Below are 26,999 nucleotides of genomic sequence, written 5' to 3' on the forward strand. Positions count from 1 at the left end.
TTAACAAAAGTCATAGATGCTTTGTTTTTGTAAAAGAAACCTTCTTTGAACTTCTTCACCAGCTCAGTGACATATTTTTTAAATTACAGTTTATCATCAAGCCAGATACAAAGATACTGTATTGTAGGAAGTAACTCACTCAATTTGTGTACCGTTCAAACTAATTGCAAATTTCATTTAAATCCAGTTCATGTGATTTATTTAAAAAATCATGCATTTTGTTTTGCTTGCATTTGGCAATAACTTTAGATTCAATAGTGACCTCTGCAGTGCTTAACAATCAGACTTCAAACGTGAAAAGACTTGGCCAATCTATGGAGCAATGGAATACTATACTGTTTCATTTGGATACAAATGAACATATGTATGTTTTACAGCAGTACCAATGTTATTTATATAGATTGTAAACAGTAGTGACCCTAGTATAGAACCTTGGGGTCGCAAGACAAGGAAGCCTGGGAATGGGTTGCCAATTATCAAGATCATTACTATCCCCATCCTTATGGGGGGGTAGTACAAAATATTCTTTCCACACTTTTGGAATATTCCATGATACTTAAGTTAAATAAATAATGTGTGTTACTGAGCCAGCAATGAGAGGTGCTGCATTCTTAAGCAAAGAGGAGTCCAAATTGTTAGCCCCTAATGACTTTTTGGTGTCAATAGCTAATAAGGCAGCAAGAACTTCTGTTTCTGTGAGTTGCCGAAAATAAAAACCCTGACTACCATTTCACAAGTCATGTGAGGTTGACTGCTCATCCCTCATGGCAACTGGCCCAGCCTTGATTTGTAATCAAGAGGAAGTCAGAGTATAGGAGAGTACCATGGATTAGTTCGTTTTTTGACACTGAGTGGCATGTTTATCAGCCAGAGAGGTAAAAATGGATGAGAAAACATGTAAGTGCCAAAACAGAGTCTGGTATGCAGCTAGTAGAAAACAGCTTGCCTAGGGTGAGAATTAAAAATAAATATTTTCACAATTATACGAGGGTCAGAGTTTTTCAATTTGGTAACTAATGCAAGCATAGGGCAGTGGTCACTGATATAATCAGCAAAAACACCACTAACCAAATACTTACGGGAATGGTTAGTCAGGATAAGGTAAATCAATGAGGAGTTTTCTAGGTTATTTCATCTGAGTGGGTTCCATTATCAGACAAGTCAAGTTGAAGTCAAGACAGTTATTCTTAAACTGATCTGAGACACATGTAAGCCAATCAAGAATTAGATCTCCTAACACACCAGAAAGGGTTTTAAATCATCCAAAATAATATCAACAGCCTCCGCCAAAGTAGCTGGGGGTGGTAAACCGCAGCAATAAATACATGCATATTTTGACTTATGGACACTTTTATAACCAAGAGCTCACACAGTGTTGGGAATGAGATGTTAAGAAAGCATGATGCCATAAGGTAAGATCTTACATAAACAGCCATCCCTCCCCCTACTTATTTGTCTATCACATTTGAAAATGTTGTTGTCCGCAATGGCAAAGTCCTTATCCATAATGAAATTATTCAGCCAGGTCTCTGAGATAACCAAAACACCTGGTCTAGTGTCATGCACCCAGACATCCAGACAGTCTGGTTGGTACGGTCACGCCTGCTCCCGCTCTTCCCCCCCGGGCGCTCGAGGGATCCAGGCTCCCCAGCATTACGCACTCCTGACACCATTATTATGCACAGCTGCCTTTCCCCGTCAAGCGGATCAGCAATTATTGGACTCAATCACCGATGTCATTACCTCCCCTATATCTGTCTGTTCCTCCACTCTGCTCCCCGCTTGTCCTTGTATACCCGTGCGCTGATGCCAGTCCCTGTCTTGTTTCATGTCTGTTCCTAATTAAATGTTTGACTCCCCGTACCTGCTTCTCTACTCCAGCGTAGGTCCTTACAGAATGCTGAAGCCACCAAGCAAAGCATCGGGGGAGTGCTGGCTTTCCAGTTGGTGGTGAGAGGCAGAATCTCGCATGTTCACAAGTCATGGCATCCGGTTCAAGCCTCCCACAACTAGTGAAGCCTCATTCATGTAGACGCCACCAGAGAGGGAGTCAGGACAGGGGATGAAGGCGAAGGTACCTCCGGATCCAATCTTGAAGCGAAAGCCACCAGGGATGAAGGTGACGGAACCTCCAGATCCAGGGCGGCAAAGCTGTTTGAAGTCTGTATCCGGTCCAGGCTTCCCACTGCCAAGGAGGCCCCAATTACTAAAGGCCGCTACTTTCGACTTCCATGGAGAGTGATGTGCCTCCATGGCTGGTTGGCAAGTTCAAGAAAAGGAATCATCCACTAAGTCATTCAGAAGCATCCTACTAACTCCATTTTCCAGCTACTGGAGTAGAAGAGAAAGGGAAAGTACATGGACGTGGATTCCCCAGTAGCTAATGTAAGATAGCTACTTGTTTGCTAAGAGTAGCCACTTCGCCTCTGTACTCCTCTGCAAGCAAACAGTTGCTACATTGAATGTCCGGATGGTCCACATTGCCCCGGAATAGAGCAAAAGAAACACAGCTCCTGCAGCATTGAAACCATTCGTTAGCGACCTCCATTTGAAACTACAGGATAGCTAGGCTAACTGAGCTTGCATGTATCTCTTCTTGACAGGAATTTACTAAAAGTTTGCTATAAGCTACAGTGGGTTTGCAAATACTGCCCGCACCCCATCTCCTGAAACAAGCACACCCCATGAAATGGCAAACAGACAAGCAACAAACACCTGTCAAATGACCAGTATGGCAAACAGAGAGAAAGTGGAGGATTTGATCACTGTATGGATCATGGCTGCACATACACCATGCAAACGGGAGATGACCAACTCACAAGTTGGTACTGTAGAAACAAGCAGTAAATTGTGGGGCAGTATGCCAAAACACCGGTCAAGTTAAGGAGAGCAGGTAGCAGGAGCATTTTTTTTCAAACACACTAATCCAATACCATTGAACAACACACCACTTTTAACTGTGATCCAGCCAAGGCTCTTTAGCTTTAAAGCTTCTTCAGAATCGGTGTCCCTTCAATAGAATGGTTGAGCTAACATAGGCTAATGCATTTAACATGAGGTTGTAAGTAACAATACAATTTCCCAGGACATAGACATATCTGATATTGGCAGAAAGCTTAAATTCTGGTTAATATAACTGTACTGTCCAATTTACAGTAGCTATTACAGTGACAGAATACCATGCTATTGTTTGAGAAGAGTGCACAGTTTTGAACATGACAAGTTATTAATAAACAAAGGCACATTTGGGCAGTCGTGATACAATTTTAAACACAAATGCAGTGGTTCATTTGATCAGTCTAAAACATTGCACGTACACTGCTGTCATCTGGTGGTGTCAGCGCCGTGTGTATAGGTGGCAGGAAAGTAAGGCACAGGAGAGTCGAAATAGAGTGTAAATGGAGTCTTTTAATAACTGTCCACAGAACATGCTCCATAACACTAAAAAGTGTAGACATGAAAAACATGGGTAAGAGGACCCGTCACGCACCAATACAACAAATAAACAACACTGACAATAAAACAATCTCTGACAAAGACATGAGGGGAAACAGAGGGTTAAATACACAACAGGTAATGAATGGGATTGAAAACAGGTGTGTGGGAAGACAAGACAAAACCAATGGAAAATGAAAAATGGATCAATGATGGCTAGAAGACCGGTGACGTCGAACGCCGAGCACCGCCCGAACAAGGAGAGGCAACGACTTTGGCAGAAGTCGTGACAGGTGGCCAAAATCTAAATTGTAGCTGGGCTGGAATAATACATTATGGCCTTTCTCTTGCATTTCAAAGATGATGGTACAAAAACAATACAAAAGAAAGGTTGTTTTTTTCTTTGTATTATCTTTTACCAGATCTAATGTGTTATATTCTCCTGCATTCCTTTCACATTTTCACAAACTTCAAAGTGTTTCCTTTCAAATGGTACCAATAATATGCATATCCTATCTTCAGGGCTTGAGTAAAGGCAGTTAGTTTTGGGTATGTCATTTTAGGCAAAATTTTTAAAAAGGGGCGGACCCTTGAGAGATTTTAAGGTCAGCTAAGTCTGTGAGTTGGAAACTAAAGCAGCAGCACTCGTATAAAGGTTGAGGTGGGAAGATTTGGATTGCTCAAACAGGCATCTTTATAATTAATCCTCTACATCGTACAAATGCCAAGTGCAACGCTGTGAGTTTGGAGCAGGGAGACGATAATTGTTCAGTCCGTTGACTGCGAGTTGAAGACCAGATCCCCCTCGGCTAATTTCTGACCTTGCATTCCACACTGAATGCCAAAAAGTTTAATTGAGTACAGAAACCCCTTTCCTTGTACTTTTAGCACTGTAATGTTTCTGTCAGATATATTGATGACTTTACTGTTGAAGGTATTGCCTCTGTGCCTCTGTGATTTGAGAGTAATTATTTTTAGGTTAGTATATAATTGCTTTAGCTGAATCCAGTTACATGACTATACTAAAACTGCACAATAGCACAAATGCAAATCAATTATTTCTAATATACAGTACTGTTCAGTACACAATAGTCACAAAACTCAAACTGTGCTCCCTAAACTGTGTTGTGCAGGACAAGTGGCTCCTCCACTCAGTCCTAATGCTGGTCCAGTCCTGGTCTGAGCCTTCGGTGTACCTGCAAACCACCTTGGATAATTATGACGACGTTCCTGACACTACTCAACAAGACCAAATTGTTGTCGGAAAAACTCCTTAGTTTGGAGAAAGGAGTGGTGGTCCACATCAGGAAGGTACTTCAGTGTCATTACGCATTGTCCTCTTAAGCCCAATGCATGTTCACATAATGTAAATCCATGAGCACTCATTTGCTCACATCTCGTAGTCCTCTATCAATGGCTAATTTCCTTGACTTCACCCCTCTCCCTCTCCCTCTCTCCCCCTCCCTCCCTCTCTCCTCCCCCATCCCTCTGTCTACTCTGTCCTGTCCTTCCTGTGTACTATAGATGCTGGATGAGGGCATGCTGGCCACCTCCTACTATGAGCAGGACGTGACTCCTTACAACCTGCAGCCTGAGGTGCTGGAGTCAGTTCTGAGGGACTACACTCTGCTCAGCTGCTTCAAGAAGGACCCGCACAAGATGGAGACCTTCCTCAAGCTCCTCAAGTGTCACCAGACTGACAAATACAGCTGTTTCCTTTACGAGAGAACAACTATTTCCACCCCATTCAAACCCCGACTAATATATGCACTAAACAAGACACTACCCACCCACAATGAGGCTAGCATTGAACATTTTCCTCCCTGCTTCTGGTGCCCCCGCACTTGCCTTGAACACATAGAGAGGTCGACTGATATGACCTCTGCCTTAGGGTGTCTAACATCATCAATCAAATGTATTTATAATGCCCTTTTTACATCAGCTGACGTCACACAGTGCTATACAGAAATCCAGCCTAAAACCCCAAACAGAAAGCAATGCAGATGTAGAAGCACTGTGGTTAGGAAAAACTCCCTAGAAAGGCCGGAACCTAGGAAGAAACCTAGAGCGGAACCAGGCTCTGAGGGGTGGCCAGTCCTCTTCTGGCTGTGCAGGGTGGAGATTATAACAGAACATGGCCAAGATGTTCAAATGTTCATAGATGACCAGCAGGGTCAGATAATAATAATCACAGTGGTTGTAGAGGGTGCAGCAGGTCAGCACTTACTCAGGAGTAAATGTCAGTGTGTGCCTGGTGCATTACAGTATGTTGGCAACTGACTGCTTCCAAACATTTTCGTACATGCAACACTAAGTAGGTGTTATGGTTTCCCACTTTATTTGAAAAGCTTCATTTCATATGTTCCTTTATATATTTTTAACATGGCAAAGTGTTGCAGGGTGAAGTCCCAAAGGGGGATTGCATCTTGCTCTTTCAAAAAAAGAAGAAAAATCTGCATATTTTATGATTGATTTCCATTTCCTTTGTTCTTAACTGGAGTTTGTATTCCTATCTGGTTCTGCAGTGTTTCGATTATTTCTGTGGCCCCTTGTGTATTCGGAGAGATCCTGTTCTTCTAGTCGAGCTGGCTTCACCTCTGCATTAGTGAAATGGAACACACTCAGTAGGAGACGGGAGTCAAAGAAAGCTACAGACAAAGAGAAGAGCTAAAGATATTCTGACAGGGAGAGAAGAGATTAAAAAAAATACGAGAGTATTGCAGGAGGAATGGAGAGGAGAGTAAAATAAATATATGGTTTGTTGGACAGGATATGAATTAGCATTATTTTTAGTTATGCCAATACCAGATTGTGTTTATCTCAAATTTACACAGAGGTCAGAATGAGGACTAAGTAAGGACTATTTTTAGAGTGTAAAATACCTTGATGATTAGTGTAACTGGCAAGACAAAAATAGGATACAATTTTTGTCATCAAATCAAATCAAATTTATTTATATAGCCCTTCTTATATCAGCTGATATCTCAAAGTGCTGTACAGAAACCCAGCCTAAAACCCCAAACAGCAAGCAATGCAGGTGTGGAAGCAGGGTGGCTAGGAAAAACTCCCTAAAAAGGCCAAAACCTAGGAAGAAACCTAGAGAGGAACCAGGCAATGAGGGGTGGCCAGTCCTCTTCTGGCTGTGCCGGGTAGAGATTATAACAGAACATGGCCAAAATGTTCAAATGTTCAGAAATGACCAGCATGGTCAAATAATAATAATCACAGTGGTTGTAGAGGGTGCAACAAGTCAGCACCTCAGGAGTAAATGTCAGTTGGCTTTTCATAGCCGATCATTAAGAATATCTCTACCGCTCCTGCTGTCTCTAGAGAGTTGAAAACAGCAGGTCTGGGACAGGTAGCACGTCCGGTGAACAGGTTGGGATAATCACTAAACATTTCTTGGAATCCTAGTTTTGGAATCCTACTTTTTGTCAATTTGATGGAAAATCAATTTGTCTTTATTGTTCGAAATGGAACATTGCTTGAGGGTTAGCATGAAACTGTACCATTGGTCCAATGGTAATGCATAGTAAATAGTTGAGGTATTCATGTGCCATAATCAAATGAAAGGACATTAACTATCAGTCAATGAAGAGTTGCAAGAAGGGAATACTCTCTGAACTGAAGGGTTGTCTTTGTGAGAATGCTTTTGGTCAAAGATATGGTTCAAAGATATAGTTCAATTAATATTTTTAGCTATGGCAGAGAAGCTATAGGAAGTATCTTGGAAGGACGACGAAATTGAAGAAGGGAAAAAACTGCCGGACAGACAAATTACAAACTTGGATTAAAAGCTCCTGTCTGCAACCCCAAGGCACCATAATAAACACATAGTCTAGAGTTTTTGTATCCTATGGCAACACTGATAGTCTGTTATTACGGGGAAAAATTGTGAGGATGGAAAGGGGTACAGTGCCAACACCCCTGCCCTATAACCCATCATCGTTTCTCCTAATATTACATCTGGTACATCTGGTTCCATAAAAATTACTCACCTTTTCTGCTGTAAGAGCTCAAAAGCTTCCCTTCCAGTAACTAGGCAATATGTCAAAATGTTCCCCTTTCTAATGAAAAATGTGTTCCTTGAAAATGGTCTCAGTTGTAAAATGATCTGTAGATAAAAATAACATGCATTTCAATCCACATTACCAAATTACGGATTGACTAGAAAAAGGCTAAGTATGTTTTTTGTTTATCAATAAGGACAATAGTTTATGTAGCAAATTTGATATTATGTAAATATATGGTGTTTCATTTTATTGGTGTGTTGATATCTCTTTTGGACGACATCAGTGGTTCCCAAACCAAGAGGTTTTGTTGAAATGTTTGAGTCACTCAGATATCACATTAACACACATTCGACTGGGTGGGAGGGAGGGGTGGGGGGTGGGGTTCCCCAATGATGGAAGGGGGGCCGAGTGAAAAGGTTTGGGAACCGTTGGGTTACATGATTGTCCTCTCCTTCCCAACCCATTGCACCAGGTGGCAGCAGTGCTCTGTCTTCAAGGTCTTTTGATCTGAGAAGATTGCAGTTTGGTCAGTCCATTTAGAATACACTCTTTGATCTAGGCCTACATGTACACTATCATTCAAACGTTTGGGATCTCTTAGAAATGTCCTTGTTTTTGAAAAAAAGCTAAACATTTTGTCCATTAAGATAACAACATCAAATTGATCAGAAATACAGTGTAGACATTGTTAATGTTGTAAATGGCAGATTTTTATGGAATATCTGCATAGGCGTAAAAGAGGCCCATTATACGCAAACCATCACTCCTGTGTTCCAATGGCACGTGTGTTAGCTAATGCAAGTGCATCATTTTAAAAGACTAATTGATCATTAGAAAACCCTTTTGCAATTATGTTAGCAAAGCTGAAAACTGTTGTACTGATTAAAGAAGCAATAAAACTGGCCTTCTTTAGACTAATTGAGTATTTGGAGCATCAGCAATTGTGGGTTCGATTGGCCAAAAACAAAGTACTTTCTTCTGAAACTCATCAGTCTATTCTTGTTCTAAGAAATGAAGGTTATTCCATGCGAGACATTGCTAAGAAACTGAGGATGTAGTACAACGCTGTGTACTACTCCCTTCACAAAACAGGGCAAACTGGCTCTAACCAGAATAGAAAGAGGAGTGGGAGGCCCCAGTGCACAAATGAGCAAGAGGACAAGCACATTAGAGTGTTTAGTTTGAGAAACAGATGCCTCACAAGTCCTCAATTGGCATCTTCATTAAATAGTAACCACAAAACACCAGTCTCAACGTCAACAGTGAAGAGGTGACTCCGGGATGCTGGCCTTGGCAAAATGGCTTAAGAACATCAAAGTCAAGGTATTGGAGTGGCCATCACAAACCCTAACCTCAATCCTATAGAAAATGTGTGGGCAGAACTGGAAAAACGTGTGCGAGCAAGGAGGCATACAAAACTGACTCAGTTACACCAGCTCTGTCAGGAGGAATGGGCCAAAATTCACCCAACTTATTGTGGGAAGCTTGTGGAAGGCTACCTGAAACATTTGACCCAAGTTAAACAATTTAGAGGCAAAATAATAATTGAGTGTATGTAAACTTCTGACCCACTGGGAATGTGATGAAAGAAATAAAAGCTGAAAAAAATCCTTCTCTCTACTATTATTCTGACACTTCACATTCTTAAAATAAGGTAGTGATCCTAACTGGGGCGGCAGGGTAGCCTAGTGGTTAGAGCGTTGGACTAGTAACCGGAAGGTTAGTTCAAACCCCCGAGCTGACAAGGTACAAATCTGTCGTTCTGCCCCTGAACAGGCAGTTAACCCACTGTTCCTAGGCAGTCATTGAAAATAAGAATTTGTTCTTAACTGACTTGCCTGGTTAAATAAATAAAAATAAGACAGGGAATTTTTACTAGGATTAAATGTCAGGAATTGTGAAAAACTGAGTTTAAATGTATTTGGCTAAGGTGTATGTAATCCTCCGACTTCAACTGTATGTAGATATTCCATATAAAATCAGCCTTTTCCAGCTACAATAGTCATTTACAACATTAACAATGTCTCCACCGTATTTCTGATCAATTTGATGTTATTTTAATGCACAAAAAAAACGGGCTTTTCTTCCAAAAACAAAGACATTTCTAATTGACCCCAAACTTTTGAACGGTAGTGTAACTTAAGATGCCTCCTATTGAGAGCAAAATGTAAATGTTTCAGTGGAATGCTGACGTGTAATAGAACTGGACACGTGCTTTTTGAACATTTGACACATATTTCACGCAAACATTTATCATTTAACCTACTGCTTCAGGAAGGAAGGAAAGTGAGACACATTGCGACATAAAATCATATTCAGAGGAACTAGTATGGTCCCTCTCTCTTCGTATTCGTACAATATATTTACTGCATATTTTAGAGTCCGAGGGAATTTGTCTCACAGCTTCACGTTCCCAGAGAGGCTCATGTACATGAGACGACCGGGGTTTGAGCATGCTTATGAGGAAATAATTGTATCCCTAACAGGAAAACTCCGGACTGCATCAGTGACTGGTTGTGAGTGATGGATTGACAAAATAAAGTAGAAGTACTGTTCGTCCTGCTCTCTGGAGAACGAGCCTAAATTGGTGGTCCTTATTGTTTGTTCCTGTTTACACCCAAAATCACACTAGCAAGGAGCAACACAATAAAGGAAGCGGCCAACAAAGACGGTTGTTTCTTGTCTGGGTTTCCTGCCAGTAATGCAATCCTCTACGATTGTCTTCTCATCTATAGCACCTCCACGTCAATACCACCCCAGCTCCCTTCATCACAAGATGTAAATCAGCCAGTGGTTGTCACAGCGAATCAAGTGTCAGTGTGGCGAGGGTTTTGCAGGCAGGATGTGGCGGTGGGGCCTAGTGTCAGCAATGTCAGGTTCAGCTTCCTGTGCCTTAATCACTTCAGTATGGGGGCCTAGGCCTCGGGTTGCCTGCCCTGCTCACCACCACCACCCAGGCCAGTCCACTTACAAAATGCAGGGAGCAGTAGACCAGCCCCTCACCCCCACCCGCTCCCCTGGCTTTGCATCCATAAATATTAAAGATCTGCTATAAGTGACTGGGGGAGGAGGGCGGTATGGATGATTTCACAGTCTAACTATTATAACCCGAGGTAAGGAAATTCAGACTGCTGGGATGCAGGAGCGGAGCGGAGCAGAGAGAGAGAGAGAGACAGAGCGACAAAGAGAGAGAGAAAGTGAGAGGGGCAGAGGAGGGATCTGTGTGAGAGAGGCAAAGATAGGGATCAAGGGAGAACATGGATTGCTGGAAGGCAGGTAGTTGGAAGAAGTTTGGAACTAGAGCTGGAGCTGGCTTGATATGGAATGAAGCCTCGGTATTCAATTGCACCTCTTGTTCTGACAGCCGGGCTACAGCTCTTCACTACAAAGCCATTTCTATCACGCCACCTCAGACCAGGGGGAATGTGATTCAGGCCATGAAAGAATGACAGAGGGCTTCTTATCCTCCCTCCAAGAACCCAGGACCACTGGGTCTGCAGCGCCGCGCAGAGCTGTCAGACAACACTGTGTGTGTGTGTGTGTGTGTGTGTGTGTGTGTGTGTGTGTGTGTGTGTGTGTGTGTGTGTGTGTGCGTGTGTGCATGTGTGTGCATGTGCGTGCATGTGTGTGTGTCGTGAAAAGGTCCAAACCAGGAGTAAGGGGCCCATTCAGCTCTGACCCCCCCAATCCCCTCTCCCCATGTCTTCCCTGGGGGCATCTCAGGGAGGCTGCATGTACGTGTTAGTGGAGGTGAGGTCAGGAGGTCAGGGGGTCAAGCCCCTTCTAACCGTTCCAGTGTGTTGGGAGATGTCAACCCGAGTCCGTCAGATTGTAATAGCAGGCTAGGGTTTCACCCAGGAAAGCTGCTAGTAAGAAAGAGGAGATATGGGGACGGCTTAGAACAGAGTGAAGTCCGTGAAACATTTTGAAATCCTATATTGATCCTCTGTTAAGGCAGTGACTGAAGTTTGGTGTGACACATTGGTCAAGGAAATTATTTGAATGTAAATGACAAATCATGCATTACTGGAATGATATAATGCAAAAGATGGTCAAATATCCTCTTGCTTCCATTGTTTCTTTGTTTTATCTCCAAGGCCACCTGTATTGTACTGTTTACTTAGAGAAAGAAATTCCATCAGTCAACCATTATTTTACATTACCATTGTGTACTGTTCTGTGTCATTTACAAGAAGCAGTGGGGACAACAATGGTGCAAAACAGTTTGTTGTTGTTTTTAATCGCAGGCAAACAGATGGGCCTGCTGAAACGGCCCTGTGGGTGTCCCCCATTTGTGGTGAGTGCGGCGAACTGCAGGATTTACGCCACAAGGAAATTAAGCGATTACCCAGGAGGTTGCAGGGAATGGGCGATGGGCTGTGAACTCAGCGGGGTAGGGACCATAAAATTGTCCCTCCACTGTTCTGCTGGTCAACCATCTTACCCTGCACTACATTCCCATGCCACAAATAGAATACGGGAGGAAAGAAACCTAACAAATTATAGATGGACTCTGAGTTACTGTCAGGAAGTCTCACAAACCTCTAGCAAAGGCTAACTCGAGCAAGTGTCACTAACTCGAGAAAGTTTGTCATTTTAGGAAGCATATACAGTGGTAACACAAACGGGTGTCAAAGGTTACTGGAGAGTAGTGGTCCATTATCTACTCAGCGCCACTGAATGGACAGATTCACTTTTTTCATCATCATAAAATGATTTTTTATTTAAATCCCCTTTTTCAGAAGCAACAGCTACTCTTCCTTGGGTCCACACAAAACGTGATGAGTGTCAAAACACTGATAGACAAGGACAGTCACAAACATTACATTTACAATGATATGCAAATAATGAAACAAAATAAATATGCTATTGCAACTTAAGCCTTTGTATAAACCTTTGTGCATTTAGAGTCTTACATCCTGAAACCCTCTCATGAATGAACAAACTAGTACGTGTGTGTATTTCTGTAAGACTGTTCACCTTTTTCTATATGGTACCAGTTCAGGTTAAACAATGCTAGCTGGTTTAAACCAGGCAGCCTCTGTCACATCCTCTTACCATTGCCATGGATATATAAAAAAACACACAAAAAACATGTTACACTACTGTGTCTAAACCAAACGGCCTGGAACAAACGTTCTCACTTAGGGAAAGAAAACAAAAAAAAGGACAGATGCCAAAAGAAGCTGAGCTTAAATCAATGCAATTTCCTCCCCTCACTTCTCTGGCCAGAGGAAACCTTTGGAGTTTTCCAGCCTCTTTTTCCTCCTGACATAAATTGCAATGCATATAGTGGGACTGAGGTAGCAGGTGGGGGCTGAAAGGGTGGCAGGGGGGCGGAGGGGGATATATTTGTCTGTCTGCCAGGATGCTCTGTGTTTTTCTTAGATCAGGACACAAGCATAAAAATCTAGTGCATTTCCCCCACTTCAGGAAGCTCTGCTGCCATAACTTCAAATACAATAATTTCCTTTTTGGAAAGAGGGAGGATTATCCCACTTTCATTTATTGATGTATTTATTTATTTCTGCCTTGAAAGAAAAGCATTGGAGAAAAGGGGATAGATGGTTGGACCTCTAGCCTGTGATCCTAAAAGAGTTTTGATAGGTGTGTTGCTGAATTTAGTTACGGTTCAGGGATTAAATCTGGCTGACTCTGTCCCTGGTGAGGCGCCATGGAGGTGGGTTGGGATGGGACAGCCGAGCCTCTGAAGAAAACAATAATACTGGGAGCTGTCAATACAGTGAACAACACAACACACTGAACATCTAAGGTATGCAAAGAACCGCAACCCTTTATTTCAAATGGGTGGATTGTGTGTTTCAACTTTGACAATGTATTGCTTTTTTCGAATAAAAATGTAATTGATAGGGACATCAAATAGAGAATGTGATTTAAAAACATAATACTATGAATGCGAATATGTGCTCCCATAATACTGAAAATGCTAAGAAAAGGAAAGAGGAACCACAAAAAGTTTATGTAGGTTGTTTTATAATCACTGAATAGAAAAGTAATCATTGGGTCTCCAATGGTCTCCTGTATAGCATCTCAGTCTGTTGACTGGTTTTCAGGGTAAGACAACACTTTGAACACATTGCAATGCTTTCAGCAAGAATGAGTGGCAGAAAATGTAATGATATTATGTCCTCTCGATTTGACTGGATGTCCAGTGGGAAGGCCTGTCTGTGTAGCCACTCTCATTCATTTAAGCTCGTGAACGTTTTGAATTATATCTTGTATACTTGTGGTTTCCCTGCTCTAACCCCAAATTGGTGGCTTCCTCACATCTCCCCCACAGCTGACCAGCCTTGTCTCTGCGGTCTCAACCCCTCCGAGTACCATGGTGCTCACTCCCACATGCTGTTGGTTTGCAGCACATACAATAGACACACTGCCTTAGCAAAACTGAAGGGTCTGTGGGACGAGGGCTTTGTCGGCCAAAACCAGCAACTCCATACATCCCAGTGTTGGTCTAGTCTAGCCCAGTGTAGAAGTGGAGGTTGGGGTGGTGCAGGGTAGTTAGCATTCATCCCCGTGGGATGCTCCAGATGTGTTTCCATCAACAGTGGGAATGTGAAGGCAGGGTGGGAGATCTGCTCCCCTCAGACTCAGATTATAAATACAGACATTACGTCAGTGGCGTGGTGTGTCACGGAGGTGGCAGAGATGGAGGAGAGGTGAACCGGGGAGAGAGGCCTTGTCTGGGCAGGGTTTTTAATTTGAATTATTAGGATACCCATTTGTTGATACCAAAGGCGACAGCTAGTCTTACTGGGGTCCGACATACATTTACCCCAGTAAGACTAGCTGTCGCCTTTGGTATCAACAAATGGGTATCCTAATAATTCAAATGAAAACCCTGGACATACATTTAAAAACATTAACATGTAGTTTGTGTGTGCATCTATCAGTTACACATACATGTCAGTACATACACAGTATTGGGAGAGGCATTGTGCTGTGAGTTGTTGCTGTATGTGTTTTTTGAAACCAGGTCTGCTGTTCACTTGCACTATATAAGACGGAAAGGAGCTCCATGCACTCATGGCTCTGTATAGTACTGTGCATTTCCTTGAGTTTGTTCTGGACCTGGGGACTGTGAAAAGACCCCTGGTGGCATGTCTGGTGGGGTAAGTGTGTGTGTCAGAGCTGTGTGTAAGTTGACTAAGCAAATAGTTTGGCATTTCCAACACATTCATATTTCTTATAAAAACAAGAAGTGGTGCAGTCAGTCTTTCCTCAACTCTTAGCCAAGAGAGACTGACACGCATAATATTAATATTAGCCCCCCGATTACAATGAAGAGCAAGACATGTCATTCTGTTCTGGGCCAGCTGCAGCTTAACTCAGTCTTTCTTTGCAGCACTTGACCATGTGACTGGACAATAATCAAAATAAGATAAAACTAGAGCTAGCAGGACTTGCTTTGTGGAGTGTGGTGTCAAAAAAGCAGAACATCTCTTTATTACGGACAGACCTCTCCCCATCTTTACAACCATTGAATCTATATGTTTTGACCATGACAGTTTACAATCTTAGGTAACACCAAGTAATTTAGTCTACTCAACTTGTTCAACAGCAACACCATTCATTACCAGATTCAGCTGAGGTCTAGAACTTAGGGTACCTAATACAATGATCTTAGTTTTAGAGATGTTCAAGAACAGTGTATTACTGGCCACCCACTCCAAAGCAGACTGCAACTCTTTGTTAAACAATTTAAAGGCAATGCTATCAAATACTAATTGAGTGTATGTAAACCTCTGACCCACTGGGAATGTGATAAAATAAATTAAATCTGAAATAAATTATTCCTTCTACTATTATTCTGACATTTCACATTCTTAAAATAAAGTGGTGATCCTAACTGACCTAAAACAGGGATTTTTGCTGGGATTAAATGCCAGAAATGGTGAAAAACTGAGTTTAAATGTATTTGACTAAGGTGTATGTAAACGTCCGACTTAACTGTACGTCTAGAACTGAGAAGTAGCACCACCCTCATAGAGCCATCCAGAACAGGCAGACTTTTTCAGTTGCTGTGTTGATGACCTCATGTTGAAACGGAACCTGTTATCTAGTAAATTAATTCCACTTGGCATGTGGAGATAATAGTATACTATGCAGCAAGGACATAGACAATAAAATTAGAAATGAAATAGTTTGTTTCTGAGTTGTATTTTGGGAATGATTTGTGTGCCAGTGGATTAGAATAGTGTCTGGGTCCGGGATTCACTAAAGCCTCTCTGGTCTCCTGTCCTCTCATTCCTTTTTTTATTCCTACTGCTTCCTCTCTGCCTATTGTTCATGCGGTGTGGTGTAGACGCAGCTTCCTGGATTCCCGCTCAGCGAGGCGAAGGCCGAGGCTCCGACTCCCTGCCAAGACACCTTATCTAGACCTGGCAGCCTGAAAACAGGATGGGAGAGGACAGAGGGGCTGGCTGCATGGGGAGGGCTGGCTGCATGGGGAGAGGGGGCTGGAGGGGATAAGGCTACAGGAGAGAGGCATGGTGGTCTGCCCTTTAACACTGGGGTGGGGGGGGTTGGGGTCTGATGACATTGAGTCTGGAGGATCTCTCTCTCTCTCTCTCTGAGTGAGATCTCAGCTCGTCTTCGGCCAGCTGCAGCCCCCTGGTCCTGGAGACTCAGAACAGGGCAACATGGCTGGCCCTTAATTGTACACAGAGAGTTAACTAATAATATGCATGTAAATCTCTAATGGCTGAAAGTGGAGGAGAGATTGATCTCATCACTACTGGTTTTTGTAAGAAGTGTTGACATGCTGAATGCACCGAGGTGTTTATTTAAACTACTAGCACACAGCTCGGACACCCATATATACCCCACAAGACATGCCACCAAAAGTATTTTCACAATCCCCAAGTCCAGAACAGACTATGGGAGGAACAGAGTACTACATAGAGCCATAGCTACATAGAACTCTATTCCACATCAGGTAACTGATGCAAGTGTAACAGTTGTTAAAGTACTATGTGAATTTCACCAGGTTCATATATCAATATGTTGTGTTGATTTGTTATGCATGCCTGCATCCTGGGAGAAGGAGAGTGTGTACTTACGTTTTGCCCTGCGTGCTCGTGCTCAAATCATTTTGATGCACTGAGAGAGGTAGGCACGCTTTTTCTGTCTTCAGAAAAGTTCGATTCTTTTAAGTACAATGTCATACACACAGTGTTTTGTTCATGAATAATGATGTATATTTCGAGGTTACTCATAAGTGGATGGTATTGTTAAGATGCACTTGTAATTGTACTTTTTACGATATCAAAATTCTGAATTCAACATGTGGATAATAGCTAGCTAAGGTATTAGCAGGTGTGAACGATGTGTGAACATATGTGTGAACGATGGCTAGCTCCTCGAACGATCCCAGTCCCTTGTATTGTGCATCTGTTGTAGAAAGAGGCGACGATTTGCAGAACATATGTGCTCTACAAATGTTTTATTTCCTTTTGGATGCAGGTATGTGGTTTTATCTATGTAAAATAGGTTATGTATAATAAGGAGAGACTGTATTAATTTTTGTATTCGAAAATAATTTTGATGCACTATGAGAGAAAGAGGCGACGATTCGCGGAACATATGTGCTCTACAAATGTTTTATTTCCTTTTGGTTGCAGATGCAGGATGCAGAGAGTGAGTTCTGCTTAATTAAAACTACCTGATCTCCAAAGTCCACGTCTATAGTCTCAATCAACCACACACAACGCAGAGTTGCAGCGGTGCAGTATAGCACCGGTTACACAAGCAGGAGAATCAGATTTAAAAAACAGATCAAATCAAAGTTTATTTGTTAAGTGCGCCGAATACAACAGGCTCTAACCAAAAGTGCAAAAAAAGGTATTAGGTGAAGTAGGTAGGTAAAGTAATAAAACAACAGTAAAAAGACAGGTGATATACAGTAGCGAGGATATAAATGTAGCGAGGCTACATACAGACACCGGTTAGTCAGGCTGATTGAGGTAGTATGTACATGTAGATATGGTTAAAGTGACTATGCATATATGATGAACAGAGAGTAGCAGTAGCGTAAAATAGGGGGTTGGCGGGTAGCTATGCAGATAGCCCGGTTAGCCAATGTGCGGGAGCACTGGTTGGTCTGCCCAATTGACACACAATGTAAATAATCCAGGTAGCCATTAGATTACCTGTTCAAGAGTCTTATGGTTTGGGGGTAAAAACTGTTGAGAAGCCTTTTTGTCCTAGACTTGGCACTCCGGTACCGCTTGCCATGCGGCAGTAGAGAGAACAGTCTATGACTGGGGTGGCTGGGGTCTTTGACAATTTGTAGGGCCTACCTCTGATACCGCCTGGTGTAGAGGTCCTGGGTGGCAGGCATTTTAGCCCCAGTGACGTACTGGGATGTACAAACTACCCTCTGTAGTGCCTTGCGGTCAGAGGCCGAGCAATTGCCGTACCAGAAAGTGATGGAACCAGTCAGGATTCTCTCAATGTTGCAGCTATAGAACCTTTTGAGGTTCTCAGGACCCATGCCAAATCATTTTAGTTTCCTCAGGGGGAATAGGCTTTGTCGTGCCCTCTTCACGACTGTCTTGGTGTGTTTGGACCATTCTAGTTTGTTGTTGATGTGGACACCAAGGAACTTGAAGCTCTCAACCTGCTCCACTACAGCCCCATCGATGAGAATGGGGGCATGCTCGGTCCTCCTTTTCCTGTAGTCCACAATCATCTCCTTAGTCTTGGTCATGTTGAGGGATAGGTTGTTATTCTGGCACCACCCGGCCAGGTCACTGACCTCCTCCCTATAGGCTGTCTCGTCGTTGTCGGTGATCAGGGCTACCACTGTTGTGTCGTCTGCAATTAATGATGGTTTTGGAGTCGTGCCATGGCCATGCAGTCGTGGGTGAACAGGGAGTACAGGAGTGGACTGAGCACGCACCCCAGGGGAGCTCCAGTGTTGAGGCTCAGCGTGGCAGATGTGTTGCTACCTACCATCACCAGAATCCAGTTGCAGGGGGAGGTGTTTAGTCCCATGATCCTTAGCTTAGTGATGAGCTTTGAGGGTACCATGGTGTTGACCGCTGAGCTATAGTCAATGAATAGCATTCACACAAGTGTTCCTTTTGTCCAGGGGGGAAAGGGCAGTGTGGAGTGCAATAGAGATTGCATCATCTGTGGATCTGCTTGGGCGGTATGCAAATTGGAGTGGGTCTATGGTTTCTGGGATAATGGTGTTGATGAGAGCCATTACCAACCTTTCAAAGCACTTCATGGCTAGGGACGTGAGTGCCACTGGTCTGTAGTCATTTAGGCAGGTTACCTTTGTGTTCTTGGGCACAGGGACTATGGTGATCTGCTTGAAACATGTTGGTATTACAGACTAAATCAGGGACATGTTGAAAATGTCAGTGAAGACACCTGCCAGTTCGTCAGCACATGCCTGGAGCACACGTCCTGGTAATCCGCCTGGCCCCGCAGCCTTGTGTATGTTGACCTGTTTAAAGGTCTTACTCATGTCGGTTATGGAGAGTGTGATCACAGTCATCTGGAACAGCTTATGCTCTCATGCATGCCTCAGTGTTGCTTGCCTCGAAGCGAGAATAGAGGTGATTTAGCTCTTCTGGTAGGCTCGTGTCACTGAGCAGCTCACGGCTGTGCCTCCCTTTGTAGTCTGAAATAATTTGCTATCCCTGCCACGTAAAACGAGCATCGGAGTCCGTGTAGTATGATTCAATCTTAGCCGTGTATCGACGCTTTGCCTGTTTGATGATTCATCACAGGGCATAGCAGGATTTCTTGTAAGCTTCCGGGTTAGAGTCCCGCACCTTGAAAGCGGCGGCTCTACCCTTTAGCTCTGTGTGAATGTTGCCTCCATGGCTTCTGGTTGGTGTATGTACGTAGTCACTGTGGGGACGGCATCCTTGATGCACTTATTGATAAAGCCAGTGACTGATGTGTTGTACTCCTTAATTCCATCGGAATAATCCCGGAACATATTCCAGTCTGTGATAGCAAAACAGTCCTGTAGTGTAGCATCTGATTCATCTGATCACTTTTTTGTAGACCGAGTCCCTGGTGCTTCCTGCTTCAATTTTTGCTTGTAAGCAGGAATCAGGAGGATAGAGTTGTGGTTGGAATTACCAAATGGAGGGCGAGGGAGAGCTTTGTACACGTCTCTGTGTGTGGAGTACAGGTGATCTTGAATTTTTTTCCCTCTGGTTGCACATTTAACATGTTGATGGAAATTTGGTAGAACTGATTTAAGATACACCTTATGGAACAGCAGAGACTGTGAAGAGACACACATAAACATGATAAGACACGGACTCTACACACATGGATGTTGTATTGTAGATATGTGGTAGTAGAGTAGTGGCCTGAGGGAACACACTTAATGTATTGTGTAAAGTGTTATGAAATGTAACATCAAGTAATATTTTAAATTGTACATAACTGCCTTAATGTTGCTGAACCCCAGGAAGAGTAGCTGCAGCCTTGGCAGGAACTAATAGGGATCGTTAATTAAAGAAATAATAATGAAAGGTCCAAGGCCAGACATACCAGCTAGCCAAACACAGGCCTTTACAAGGCAGCCGTCTCATTAAAGGGACATAATAAACACGGCTGTTGTTTGTTGGTCTGTGATATGGCTCACCACCTCTTTTCAAGGCCCAGTCATTGTTGTTTTTATTTTGGTTCTCACTTCTCACTTTGATATCAAATCTATTTGATGAGTGAATGAGATGTAGGCCTACAGTTGTTCAAAGTTCACTCTCTCCCTCTTCAAGATCAAGCTAATTTGATGTTATGTGTGAAGCTATCTTGTCACAATTAACACCCAGAAAGAGAAAGGCAGGGATAGCGGATTTCTATAGGGTTTGGGGACAAGCAGTCAAAGTGAAAGAAGATTGGCACATGTTGAATCAGAAGTAGTGAAAATGCATAGCCTCCTGAGCCCTTGGGTTTAGACTTCAGGATGAAAATATGTGAGTTGTCTTCAGGTTGGCATTTTAACCATTACTTGGTTCATTAATTTTTCAGCATTATCTGTTTCAGGAGCAATCAGTCATTTACTATTTTCAGGTATTTGATGTATAACTTCAGATATCATGTGTATTTGGCAGAGACACCTATCCAGAGCAATTTTGTCAGTGCATTCAACTAAAGTAGGTGAAACAGCCACATATCACATTTTTTTCCTAAATTCTCAGCTGAGGCAAATTAACTCACTTTGCCAATTAGTTTGCCAATTTAAAAAAAATTATAGTCACTTTACTTTGAAACACACAATGATCTAGGCTACACTACATGGTGAACATTCCCCATGATTTTAGTTATGGATTGAAAGAAGAAGAAGTATGTTTATTAAAATGGCACATCAATTGATCTTGCCTTTTACGTAATCAGGGGGTAATTATGACCTGTGTGTTGCTGACTGACTAAAGCCATAACTATACTTTGAGCCAGAGGGAGCACACAATAAGAAGCCTTGAGAGTGAGACATCAAACCCCTCCACAGGAGGTCCTCATCCTATATCCAAATCTTCTATATCACCTGCCTCTGGACTACATGGAGCAACTCCCCAGGAAATTGCCTAACTACAAAATTAAGTTCATACTTTTGTTGCGGCTGGCAGGCGGGCGTGCGTTTTGGAAGGACGATGCAGCACAGGATAGCCTGGGGAGTTTACTTTACCAGTGAATCGGGGACACTTGGAACCAATTAAAGATGAGAGGTCTGCCATCGTTCCTGTCTTTCCTCTCCCCCATGTACCGTTTTAAATCTTGTTTCCCTCTCTACCTCTCTCTTTTTTTGCTGTGCAGGTAGGGTAGCTCTTTGTAGAACATGGCCCAGCCTCTTACAGTAGGAGAACCCCAGCAGGGCAGCAGGGCAGCAGGCCTGTGTTTAGGCCTGAGTCTCTCTGTGTCCACAAGCACTTGCACTGTATATAATACTACCATCAGGTGATCTTCTGAAAGAACAGGAAAACAAACCAAGTTGCAATTTCTCAATGATATGAGTGAAAAATGAACGAAACAATACAAAGAAAGAGAGTGTGGAGGGATTTAAACATTGTCAGGTTAACAGGATGAGCTCTTAGCACCTAAGTCCACTGCATTTCACACTAGCAGGTTTGCTAATGGACCACAACCCCTCTGCGAGTGCTGTGTGAAGCCGGGGAAATCGCAATTAGCATCCCCATGTATGTGTACAACCTGTGGGGATGACATGCAAGTACCACCACCTAACACTAGATGGCAGGCAAGCCCTGCACATTTCTACTTGTGGATCGCTAGGGCATAAGCAATAGCATTCAACCACGAAGATGTATTAAATGGGGAGGTATGAAATAAAAGGAATGCATATGATTAGAGTTAGTATTTGTGATGCCTTCTTTATTTTTTTATTTGATGGAATATGCAGTCGGTTGATTTAGGCAAAGTATGTGCACATTACTTCTCAATGACTTCTCCAGATGTGGGTCTGTCTGTGTGTGTGTGTGTGTGTGTGTCTCTTACTGCCAGACTGTTTTTGCAGAGCCATCTTTGAGGGTTATCAAAAGCTTAATTAGATATTTAAACAGGCTACCAAATCCCATCGAGTACTTTGTCCTTATTGCTCTGATCCAAAGAGATGAGGGAAGGAGCCCAACGTGACATTACTCATCTAGAGTTGAGAACATGGAGTCCCTCAGTGCACCTGCCTGGTCCATGATGTCTCCAGGGTTATGTGTAACTTGGGGGGGAAGCACTATCCCAGCATATTTGATTGCACTGACTAAGAGCTTCATTGTGCTTTAAAACATGTGTTGTACTTTGTAAAAGGATGACCTCTTAGATAGTTGACAAAGATACCGTCATTTCTGCTGGGGTGGCAGGTAGTCTAGTGGTTAGAGTGTTGGGCCAGTAACTTAAAGGTTGCTGGATTGAATCCCTGAGCTGACAAGGTACAGTTTGTTGTTCTGCCCCTGAACAAGGCAGTAAACCCATTGTTCTCTGGTAGGCTGTCATTGTAAGTACGTTTTCGTTCTTAAATAAAGGTTACATTTAATTTTTAAAAGAATGGTCTTATTTGGACATCATTCTTGAGGGTCCTTGTTCGTTTAATTCTTAGAAAGCATCTCTCAGCAGGCCTTGTGCAAACACTGGCCTCTTGTTTAGGGCAGGGTGTGTTCTCTCAGACCACTCCCTGGGTCTAATTACCACAGAGTTCTTTCCAAATTGCAATTACAGATAAACATAGTGTGTGATGGGGAAGGCCGATTGTGGAGGCCGAATGGGCATTATCTGGCATCAGCCTAATTGTTACAAACAATCTGCCCAGTTTTCTTTACCCTCCCCTCTGCTGTGATTGTGTAGTGCGTACTACAGGGGCAAACTGTTTATGAGCCAGCTCATTTGGGAGCACTTTGAAGTCAGCGCCCAGCCTTTCAGAAGCATTTTTTCAACAGCCTAGCTGCGTTCTGGGATCCTTTTTTAAACAGTTGTTTTTGTTGGAGTCAGACGATAAACAGTCATTTGGAAGTTGTTTTTGATTCGTCATCGGAGATGGAGGGAATGCTAAGAGCATGACATACACTTAACTTTTGATGTCATGTTCCCAAGACACCGAAAGCACATTTTTATGTTTCAATCTGTTTTTGTTTATCCTGATTTTGATGTATCTTTAGGGATTGCTGTGGCTGTGTCATTCGCAGAGCCAATGTGTTCTCCCTTTCACTCTCACACTGTTCCATTCAAGCCACATGTGCAGCAGTATGAAACATGCTACATGTGACATGTGGTTTTCTCAGGGTGTCACTGGTGAACAGATGCTTGGACTGTCGGAAACCCCAGACAGCGGTTTGGTGTCTACATCATGTTGTGAGGGAAGGAGAGAGGGCGTTAAGGTAGAGGTAGAGAGAAAGAGACAGGGAGAGAGAGAGAGAGAGAGAGAGAGAGCTGGGAGTGTTTCACAAAGGGGGGGTGAAACCAGGAAACTGTGGCCTAGTCTTTCCCTCGTTCTCTCTATTCTTTAGTCACAGTGAAGAATAATCATCAGACCCTCCTGCATGGGGAGAACAGGAAATGACACAATCCGAAGAGGAAGTGCTGCATGGAGACCAGTAGCTAGCCAATTCGGGAGGGGGTGAGTGAGGGGGTTTGTTTGTCTTGGCCTAACCCAGGGCCTAGCTACGCCACTGTTTCAGCAGTTTGGAGGAAGGAAACAGCTGGATAAGGGAGGCAGCTAGGGGCAACAGTCTCCAGACAGCCGTTGGCTTGCTACAGTTTGAGTGAACATCAATCAAAAGCACAAGGTCAGACCAGACCTCTGCTATATTTAACCACAGCATGTTAGCACATTTACACGAACATACTGTCACTGTCTCAGAACAGAACAGTAGCCTAAACTCGCACACACCTTGAGGAGCAGGAATAATGGAATGAAAGCTATCCAGGTGTTCTCAGACAGGCATAGTTTGCATGATTGTTTTTTAAAAGTAATGGTATGATTCAATTAGAGGTCAAGTTAAAAGTCGTTAATGAAAGCTTGTAACTTTCCCAGTCAACCATGCCACCGAGCCGCCCACATCATCACAAGCAGGCCAAATGGGTGGGTTGCTTCTCTGTGGCTTTCTAGCAGCCAGCCTAGCTACATCTATGCCATTTGGTAATGAACAACACATCACAATGTATAGATGGAAAACAAAATGCAAAGTTTATATTGTGTGCATTTCTGTGTGTGTAATGGGTGCGTGCTGGTGGCAGGGAAGTCAGGCGCAGGAGAGTGAACTTGGTATAAACGGAGCAGTTTAATAAAAATTCAAAACCTCCGGAAACCAACATATACAAAATAAAATAAGCGGATGCAAACCCGTCACGCACCAGAACATAACTAGCACCAATACATACAACAAACAATCACTGACAAGGACATGAGGGGAAACAGAGGGATAAACACACAACATGTAATTGATGGGATTGGAACCAGGTGTGATGGAAGGCAAGACAAAACCAATGGAAAATGGATCAGTGATGGCCAAAAGGTCGGTGACGCTGACCGCTGAACACCGCCCGAACAAGGAGAGGGACCGTCTTCGGCGGAAGTCGTGACAGTGTGTGTGTGTGTGTGTGTGTGTGTGTGTATGTTTATGTTTGTGTGAAAGCGGGAGAAAGAAAAAGAGAACAGAATGCTGACCAGACCTGTCAGTTGTGTTGAACCTTGGCTGTGCTGTGACTGACTGTGGTCCAGAGGGGAGGCTGAGCAGGTAAGAAGAGAAGGCCCTCAGGGATAGGGTTAGGGTTATTGGGGGAACCCTGGGTGCCCCAGTGAAAGATGCCGTCAGCTCCACATCCATGACCTCAGCGTATTATTCCTTCTAAATCTCTACATAAACCAGCGCAATAAGACAGACTTCACAAAAACAAAAGCCTGTCCCAGGGGATGTCCTTGAGGCCCCCTTATGCTGAGAAAGGTTATTAATAAGCACGGTGTAATCTGTGGCACATTTTAATAATCATCTGATATTAATTAGAAGCAGCTGGTGTTGGTATTTATAGGATGATATTACATTTCATTGAATCTGTCACCCAGCTGCAGAGAGTACATCTGGCAACCGGACTGCTCTGCCTTGGATGCAGCCTCTTTCCTCTTCCTCGCTCGCTCTCTCTTCCGCCCTTCTCTCTTGTTCTGCTCAGCTGTTTTTCATTTTTAAATGCTACAAAAAAGTCCCTTTTTGGATGGATAATAAAATGGCAATGTTGCACTACTTGGCTTCTAAAGAAACAAAGTGAGGTCTGGAAAGAATCGCAGTGCATTTGTTGATGAACGAGACCTTTATCTTCACTTGTAAAGTCACCCTGGATAAGAGTGTCAGACAAATGAAGGTATGCTACTATGTTTAAACAGATTATAATATTAACTACTGATCCTAAAGTGTCACGACAGCTAGGCCTAATATCACAAGTTATGCTGAAACAGTGCTACGTCCACAAATGCAGTGACTAACATCTAATATATCTGTACACTTTCACATTGTCAAACAGTCTTTCTGTCTTCTGTCTCAAATCATGTCGTACCTTGATTACAATGAGACATGATCAAATGTCTATTTTATATTTGTGGGAATACTTGAGAAGAGATTTCCCACAACTAAAATCCCACAAAAATATAATGTTAGAATAATAATGAAGACATCAAAACTATGAAATAACACACATGGAATCATGTAGTAACCAAAAAAGTGTTAACAAATCAAATTATATTTTATATTTGAGATTCTTCAAAGTAGCCATCCTTTGCCTTGATGACAGCTTTGCACACTCTTGGCATTCTCTCAAGCAGCCATGACCACAACCCCATCGAACACCGTTGGGATGAATTGGAACACAGACTGCGAGCCCGGCGTAGTCTCCCAACATCAGTGCCCGACTTCACTAATGTTCTTCTGGATGAATGGAAGCAAGTCCCCGCAGCAATGTTCCAACATCTAGTGGAAAGCCTTCCCAGAAGAGTGGAGGCTGTTATAGCAGCAAAGTGGGACCAACTCCATGATTTTGGAATGAGATGTTCGACGAGCAGGTATCCACATACTTTTGGTCTTGTAGTGTATTTGTGTCCCTATAATAAATCACGATCAGTGCAGAGGTTCAGATCTGGCTACAGACTTGTGACTCTCACAATTTGTTGGATTGCATTTCTTAAGAAAAAAATCAGACCTAATGTTGTCATCCCTTGGGCTATAAACAAGGACAAACATGTAAAAGCTGTTTCCATGGTCACATATAGACATACACACAAACATATGCAGAAACACCCCCCACCCACAACACACACACACACAGCCTTCTCCTCCTAATAATGCTACCCGGGCCTGATTTACACTCCCCATGATGTGTGACCCCGACCCACAACATGCTAAACTGGGAGCTAATATTTACAGACTGTCTGCTGTGTCTCGCCATGGAGATTTTCACTGGATCCTCACGCGTCTGGGTCTGGCAGAGAGAGACTCACGCTACATCCACAAGCCCTGGGCTGAGGCTGCCACTCCCTGCTCCATTATCAGTCTGTCTGCTTGTGGCTCAGACTTCTGTAGTGTAGCCTGTACAGTACAGACATCCTGACCCAGTCACTACTCACTACAGGACAACAGGTAGGTACAGGAGCTGTCTGTCCTCACAGATTCTCTTCTTATCCTCTCCTTTTCCGTTGGCAACCTTTCCGCTGGCTTCCGCAAACAGTACATACCCTCTCTTGTACGTAGGTTAGTGGGGTCTGTCTTCACTGGAAAGGATGGATAAAGACAAACATTGGGATCAATATAAACTGATGGGTAAGGAGGGATATTGAGTGGCCTGGCTACTAGTTCAAATTCAGTTCAGGGTGACTATCTCTTCAACTCACTGGTCCAATTGTTGAACTGGATACTGTGTGTCATCATGAGGCCATGACAGAAGTGGTGTGTCAAGAGTTCAGAACATGTGGTCCTGTCTGACTTCCTTTAGGGTCACTGAGACAAGAGCCAGCGAGGTACATAGAAACAATGTGCTGTTGGAGCAGCGGGACACATATTTTGGGCCAAG

At 43.2% G+C, this 26,999-nt stretch overlaps 1 pseudogene; it reads left to right on the top strand.

Annotated features, from left to right (window-relative positions):
* The window catches only part of LOC112267436, a 52,987-nt pseudogene extending 46,881 nt beyond the window's left edge, over nt 1-6,106 (top strand).
* Nucleotides 6,107-26,999: the final 20,893 nt, after the last annotated feature.

Source organism: Oncorhynchus tshawytscha, linkage group LG14, assembly GCF_018296145.1.
Source record: "Oncorhynchus tshawytscha isolate Ot180627B linkage group LG14, Otsh_v2.0, whole genome shotgun sequence".
In the NCBI taxonomy this organism is placed as follows: domain Eukaryota; kingdom Metazoa; phylum Chordata; class Actinopteri; order Salmoniformes; family Salmonidae; genus Oncorhynchus; species Oncorhynchus tshawytscha.